The sequence below is a fragment of the Protomyctophum bolini genome (assembly GCF_963924005.1).
Source record: "Protomyctophum bolini genome assembly, chromosome: 9".
In the NCBI taxonomy this organism is placed as follows: domain Eukaryota; kingdom Metazoa; phylum Chordata; class Actinopteri; order Myctophiformes; family Myctophidae; genus Protomyctophum; species Protomyctophum bolini.
Genome location: NC_137870.1, coordinates 12552421 through 12559982, shown reverse-complemented (window position 1 = coordinate 12559982; position 7562 = coordinate 12552421).

Below are 7562 nucleotides of genomic sequence, written 5' to 3'. Positions count from 1 at the left end.
GTGATGTGTTGTGAGATGTTGTGAGACTGCTTTTTTTGAAGAAGAAAAACTATTATTTTTTAAATATTTTTGACTTTCTTTTTTCATATAATTTTTCACATAAATCATTTCTGGGGGTCCCTACTCCCTATAGCACAGGATATTTTCTGGGGGTCACTACTATTTTTCAGACGGGGGTCTGCGGCCAAAAGACATCAAATTGTGGGTCCTTGACATGAAAAACGTTGAGAACCTACGGGTGCCCTAAACTGGCATGAAGGTGTTATTGTGGGGTGAGGGTATTGGGAACTCATGCTGCCCTCTCCCTCCCTCCCTGCCACTGACATGTTAAGGGAGGAATCTGAACGGCCTCATTGCTGCAGGCCAGGCCGTAGTGGAATGGGTTTAGAGGGAGTACCTCCTCTTTCACTTTCACCAATCTGTTACTACAGGGGGGAGTTTGTGTTCCCAGAGCCTCCAATCATAGACCCCCCACTTGACAGCAATTCACACGCACGCACGCACACACACACACACACACACACAGTACAGAGGCCTAAATTCACTACCACGCTAGCCTTAATGCTCAGTGCCATAGGACAAAATGTCCTCACTTTGAAGGGTTTCCCTCACATCTCGACACACATACACACACACAGACACACACACACACACACGCGCGCACGCACGCACACACACACACACACACACACACACACACACACACACACACACACACACACACACACACACACACACACACACACACACACACACACACACACACACACACACACACACACACACACACACACACACACACACACACACACACACACTCTCTATGGCAGCATCCAGCTGTGTCAGATTAGTAGCCCTCCGCCCACCTATTGCGCTGCCATAGTGGTGACAACCCGGGGGGCAAAATCTAACACCCACACTTGAGAGAGAAAGGTTGATGGAGAGACAGACAATGCTTCATTGCTGATTGATTGATTGGTCACAAAAACAATGGAACAACACCAATGCATTATGTATTACAACTTCTAATGCCATGTAATGTAACATGACAATACGTCTAGTCCCCAAACTTTAACGTTTAGCAGAAGCTTTATGCTTCTCCGTTTCTTTTTAACAAACCACCAGCCATGACTTCCAATGATTCCCATAAAATGATATTTATCCAAAGCGCTACATACATAGCATTACATTTACCCATTCACACATTTACCCGATGGCGGAGGAAACCAGGAGCAATTAGGGGTTCAGCATCTTGCACAAGGACACTTCGACACTAACTCTTGGCGAGACCAGGATGGAACTGGGAACCTCGTGGTTCCCATTGGCCTGCTATAGCCCTAAGTCACTGCCACCCCTTATATGACTATTGTTTACCATGCTGGAAGGAAGCGCAAAACTCCAAAACAATTTTAGTTTCTAGCGCTCAAGCGGCCCGAGCCATAAAAACACACTCTGTTCTCGGGGGCTGCATGGTGTAAACACGCAACAGAGTGTCCTTTGGCTGAAAATAACGAGGGGAAAAGAAGCCAGCAGTGCAGAAGAGAGGTTCCCCTATGTGGACACGCAGCTTAATACGGTTTGGCGGCTGTCAGTGTCTCACTGACGGCTCGCGTTGTGTTACGGGTTTGTCCAGCCCGCCCGCCCGCCTGTCTGACTGTCTTGTCTGTCCATCCGTCTGTCTGTTTTTCCACCTTCACAGAACTTAAAATGGCCGTGGTCTGGTCTGGTCTGGCTGGTTGGAGGGAGGAGGAGAAAGAGGAGGAAAGGATGAAAAAAAAAGCTGGTGAGGGGACTGGAGGAAGAGGAGGGGAGAGGAGGAGGAGGAGGAGGGGGAGACAGGCAGCTACCGCAAGCAGATGAATGAGAGCTACTATGTCCACACACCCTGGACTCTGTGTGTGTGTGTGTGTGTGTGTGTGTGTGTGTGTGTGTGTGTGTGTGTGTGTGTGCGCGTGCGCGCGTACGTGTGTGTGTGTGTGTGTGTGCCTCTACCTATACCTTCTACCTAAACAGGGCTCCATGAGGAGAGCCTGTCAGCCTCTCACGCTCAAGCAGAAAGGCTCCAGTTGTATTCACAGAGCATAGCACCGTACTCCGTACTCGCACTGCAGAACAGTTTGATCCTTTGCAGACACCATAGAAGTGACCTTTTCTCAGATGAACTTACTCAACTCTCCCCCTGGAGCCCTCATGGCAGAACACCTGCTACAGGAAGAGGTCTTGTAAGGCTGATGCACTTTGAGTCCAACCATGGGGCGTTCTATTAATAATGCCTTTAGTCTCTCTTGACTTTATCACTATACGTATACAACAACACTTAGTTGTTTTAGTAGCTTTTTCATATTTTTCCCATATTCTCCTATATGTACAATTTCAGAAAATCTGAAATAAAATAAATCATTGTCTTTGTGTAAGTGGGGAAGTTTCATGGTGATAACTATTAATTACATTTTACCCTTAGTCACCTCATGTACTGTAGGTGAAAATAACAAAATGTGTGATAAATATGAAAAAGCTACTCCTGTGGAAGGGTATATTAATTTACTTATATTGATTCTATAAACAATTTAATATAGGTATGGTTTGGCCTGGGCCGTGGCTCAGCGGTCCAGGCACCTTGGCTGGTAGTCCGAGTCTGGCAGTGTGCCGCGGGCTCAACTCCCGATCCCGGGATTAATTCGTAATTAACGTTCCAATTTTGGCTGAGTCTATGCAGTTCAAGGGCATAACTCCGCCAGGCCGAAAGCAGGGCCGGTATGTGTCTTTGTGCCTGTGTGTCCGTGCGGTTAATCAGAAATACTAGAGACAAAGTAGACATATAAGCGACAGTATAAGCACATACAGTATACAGCACATACTGTATAAAGCACGCAACATATGCATGCTTTGAAAAGCCAGATTGACATCTGTTCTAAAGCAGTTAGTCCCTCCAGTGTAGAACAAAGCGGAGATCTGGGCACACTTAATGTTAAAAAGGAGGAAAACTTTATTCAACCGACATGTTTCGACCTATACGTCTTCATCAGGGTATTCGAATAGACATCTGGGCCTAATAATTATTATCTTAGAGCACTTGTTTCCCTTGCTACCAATTAAAGCTGGCCCAAGGCTGTCTTGATTTAGACGCGTCCACAGTTCAATTTTGGGCGGAGAGATTCTGTCTCTCACACCCACTTACCCTCTCTACACTGTCCTCTAAACACCAGACAACGAAAAAAGAAAACGTGAAAAACTAAAGTTAGGGACAGAAAAAACTGTTACAAGCCCTCCCCATTCTGCCCTCTGGCCTTCTCAATCATTGAGAGAGACACAAAGTCAACTAACTGCACAAGCAAATTAGAGAACAAACTCTTCCTCCGGGTCAAAATATTTGCATCCGAATAGACCAAACTTAAACGTATAAAACATGACTATTCCATCTTTACATTCTGTCACTCTGTCTGGCTCTTATGTGCCTCACTGGCACTTTGTTTTCAAACTAGAGGAATGTCCAGACTTGAAATATTTTGCCCTCTTTCTCCCACACCCTCTTCATCTCTCTTTCTCTTCTCCCCATCTCTGCCTTCCTGACCCCTGACCTATAGCCTATAGCTTTGCAATGAATAGCGAAAATGTATGATGTTATGAAGCTCATATAGTCATAACGCGTTGTGATCTGATATTTATGGATTTATCTTTGACATTTCTGGGGGAAATAAATAAATATAATAATTCTAAACATTTTCGCCTATAAAGACATGCCCAAAATAGGGACGCCATGTGTTGAACTTGCTCTTTGATCCTTGCCCCTCTCCTGTCCTCTCGCCCTCCACCATCTCCTCCTAACCCTATAGCGTCTTCTCTCTGTCCCTCATCCCTCTCACCATCTCCTCCTAACCCTATAGCGTCTTCTCTCTGTCCCTCATCCCTCTCACCATCTCCTCTTAACCCTATAGCGTCTTCTCTCTGTCCTTCATCCCTCTCACCCCTCTCTCTCATCTTTATTCCCTCCTTCTTGTCATTCCTCCTGAGCCGCCCCACCTTTCCCTCCACACCTCCTTCCACTCTCACTCCTTCCTGTCAAAACAAACACACTGAGAGGTCTCCTTCTCGCTCGGGGCACTCTGCGCCGACGGCCACGTTTAGGCCCCCAGGTCCACTGTGTGTGTGTGTGTGTGTGTGTGTGTGTGTGTGTGTGTGTGTGTGTGTGTGTGTGTGTGTGTGCGTGTGCGTGCGTGTGTACGTACGTGCGTGCGTGCGTGTGTCTGTGTGTGTGTCTGTGTATCTATCTCTGTCCTGATTAATTAATGAGCACCAAAATTAACCGCATCAGTGTCAACATTAAGACAGGTTCCTGTGAAGATGTTGTGCAGTCCCTGCGTGTGTGTGTGTGTGTGTGTGTGCGTTCCTTCTCGCCGTGTCTTTCTACCAGGTATTTATAACATGCACACAGTGAAAAGCAACCCTTTTTTTGCGGCCCTCCTCTGCCTCCTCTGCCTCACCTCCCTCCCTCCCTCCCTCCCGCCCTGTGCGTGGTGGTATATCTGACATAAGCAGCTCCTGCATGGGTTTTTCTCTTGGCGACGCTGCGTTCCTGGCAGATAGCGGGGGCTGACCGCCGCACCGGGGGAACTTTCCTGGCTCGGGGAGCCTACAGACAATCACACCTTTCATAGGTGGTGTAAAACGCTCTGCCCCGGGCCGCCGACCAGCGGCTGCATGGAGGCTAAGAAACAGCTCTATAGGGCAGGGACGTGCACAACATAGACATCAAAGGGGGCTTCAGAACCCTGCCCTTTAACCCGTCTGTAAAACAACTGCCCTCTCCGGACTACGAATGCAGCATTTAGTAATGGTGAAAGAAATGAAAATGCCACTCTTTTCCATGCCGGAATTAAGGCAAGTTCAGGAGAACTTTGCGTTTAACAACTTTATTTTTGGTTGCGCCCCGAAAATAGCTGATCTACAAGCTCTCAATGTGTTGCACTGCGATGCGTTGTGGGCTTGTAGATCTGCTATTTTTGTCCAAAACTGCCCTCTTATGGGATTTCAGCCCCTGCCTCTCTAACACGCTCTGCACGTCCGTAGCTCTATAGGGCCACGAAAGGGAGCCAAATTCTCTCTCGCTGGAATCTCTCTCTCTCTCTCTCTCTCTCTCTCTCTCTCTCTCTATTGTTTCCCAAACAGTGGGTCGGGTCCCATTTGTGGGTCGCAGGGCCGATTTCTGTGGGTCGCGAGTAAATATCAGCTTTTATTTTTCTGGCAAATGTTTAATTTCTCTTGTTGGGACGAGCTACAACGTTTGGGAACCACTGCTCTAAGCCCTCTCTCAAAGTCTCTCTCTGTCTCTCTCTCTCTCTCTCTTTCACACTTTCTCTAGTCCTGACCGCCCCTTCTCTCTCCCTCGCTCTCACACTGTCCCACTCATGCATGCTCAACCCTCCCTCCCCCTAGCTCCCATCTCCCTCTCTCCTCTCTCTCTCTCTCTGAAGCCTCCTTGGGGTTTATAAAGCTACCTTTTTACAGGTTTAAATTTAGCATCACCTCCTCCGGGGCCGCGGCTTAAACGGGGGTTGTCTTGGACCTTGAGAGAGACAGAAAGAGAGTGAGAGAGAGAGACAGAAAGAGAGAGAGTTCTTCTAAAGCCGACGCTCCGATTTGGCAGGTTTTGTGCAAACCAATTTGGAAAGGATTGGTTTGGGAGGCATGAGGGGGGCAGTTGTGATGTTGTGCTCTGTGCGCTTCCCGTAAACGAGCTGTGTAGCTTTATTCAAAGAGCTGTGGTAGAAAAGGCCAAATGCAGATCAAATCAACAAGGAAGCTCAGAAGGAAAGGCAGCTCACCAGAGAGACTCTTTAACGCATGGGAGGGACATGGAATAAAGATTCAGGGACTCTTTAAAGCATGGGAGGGACATGGAATAAAGATGAAACACACACACAACCATTTGGTTTTGTTTTCAGGGGGTGACAATCTCAGACTTGCAAAGGTGGCAGTTATGTTATTGAATCTACACTCATCAAAATGTATACATCATTTGAATTACAAAGGAAAAGGGAAAGTTGTGTTTGTTTAGTGATTGCAATAATATGCAAAACAATTGCCTCTGGGAATTATGTATTTTTCAAACGGTAGAAATATTTTATATTTTGATAGTTTACAGGTGGTGCCCACTGCGAATGTGGGGACCCATCACAGACTGTTGAACATGTGCTGACCAGCTGCCCTATATACCGGCCACCGAATGGTGACCGTGGGCTAATTGACCTAGACAATGAAACACTGGACTGGCTTGCTGCAACGGAGCTAAAGGTCTAAGGACATACGACAGAAGAAGCAGACGGAGCTCAGACATGTTCCGGTGGTGCTGCAGGATGAATGCACACGCACGCACGCACGCACGCACACACGCACGCACGCACGCACACGCACACACACACACACACACACACACACACTTGACAGGGATTAGTGGTGGAAACTAAAGTAACATTTACTCAAGTACAGTACTCCACTGGAGTATTTCTTATACTTTATACTTAATGCACTAGATTCAGAGACAAATATTGTACTTATAATATATTATTACAAAACAAGCATGCATTGTCCAATTCGGCCCTATATGTACACTTCTATACGAGCTTGTAGATCTGCTATTTTTTAAATATTTTAATACGTTTTGAAAACTTGTGAAACCGGACATTAGCCTATGCGTATATGAGTAAGTATATTGATGCCAATACTTTTGCAGTATTTTACTGAAGTAAATTTTGATTACCAGACTTTAACTTGTCTAACAGAGTGTTTCTACACTATACAGTGCAGTATTGATACTTAGTCTAACAGAAGGATAATAAAGATAAAGAAAACTTTATTGTCCATTAAATGTACATGTTGTGAGTACAAAGATGTGAGTACTTCTTCCACACACACTGACAGGGATCAGGGAAGGGTGAGCCCTGCCCTAGCAGTGCCTGTCTTGCATCCTGGTGTCACGTAAGCCTTTTTTTCTCCCTTCCAGGAACCTGTGAGGATTTTCACTGTGCTAACATTGTGTACTCATGCATGACTCACGGACTCTCATAGCATTCTGTGCCTCGGTTTCTTGTTCACCTCCACTTTGCCTCTAGCTGGTCTGGTCTCTCACAGACTCACACATTTGTTTAACTCTTTATTATTGCGACTTCTGACACTCTTTTTGTCCAATTCAGACTGGTTTTTCAGACAACATACCACATATAAGGACTTTGATGTCATTACTTTGTCATACTGCAGTGTGAGTGTCACTCAAAAGTAGCAAAGATTGCAGTATTGAGCTTGCAGATCTGATATTTTTGCTAATTTTGAAATTGAATCCTGAAAAGTAACAGTTTTGGTATGAGGTATATATATGAGGTTCCCATCCGACAGTGACTAAACAGAAAGGTTTATAAAATAATGTTGCAAACAAACAATATACTAGGATCTCACATGAGGCAGAAAAGTGTTTATAAATGTATTCAGACAGTAGTGTGCACTGTGCCGTGCATATGCGCTCTCAGCGCTCGAGCATGCATTCACATGCATTTCTTAATATCGCTGCT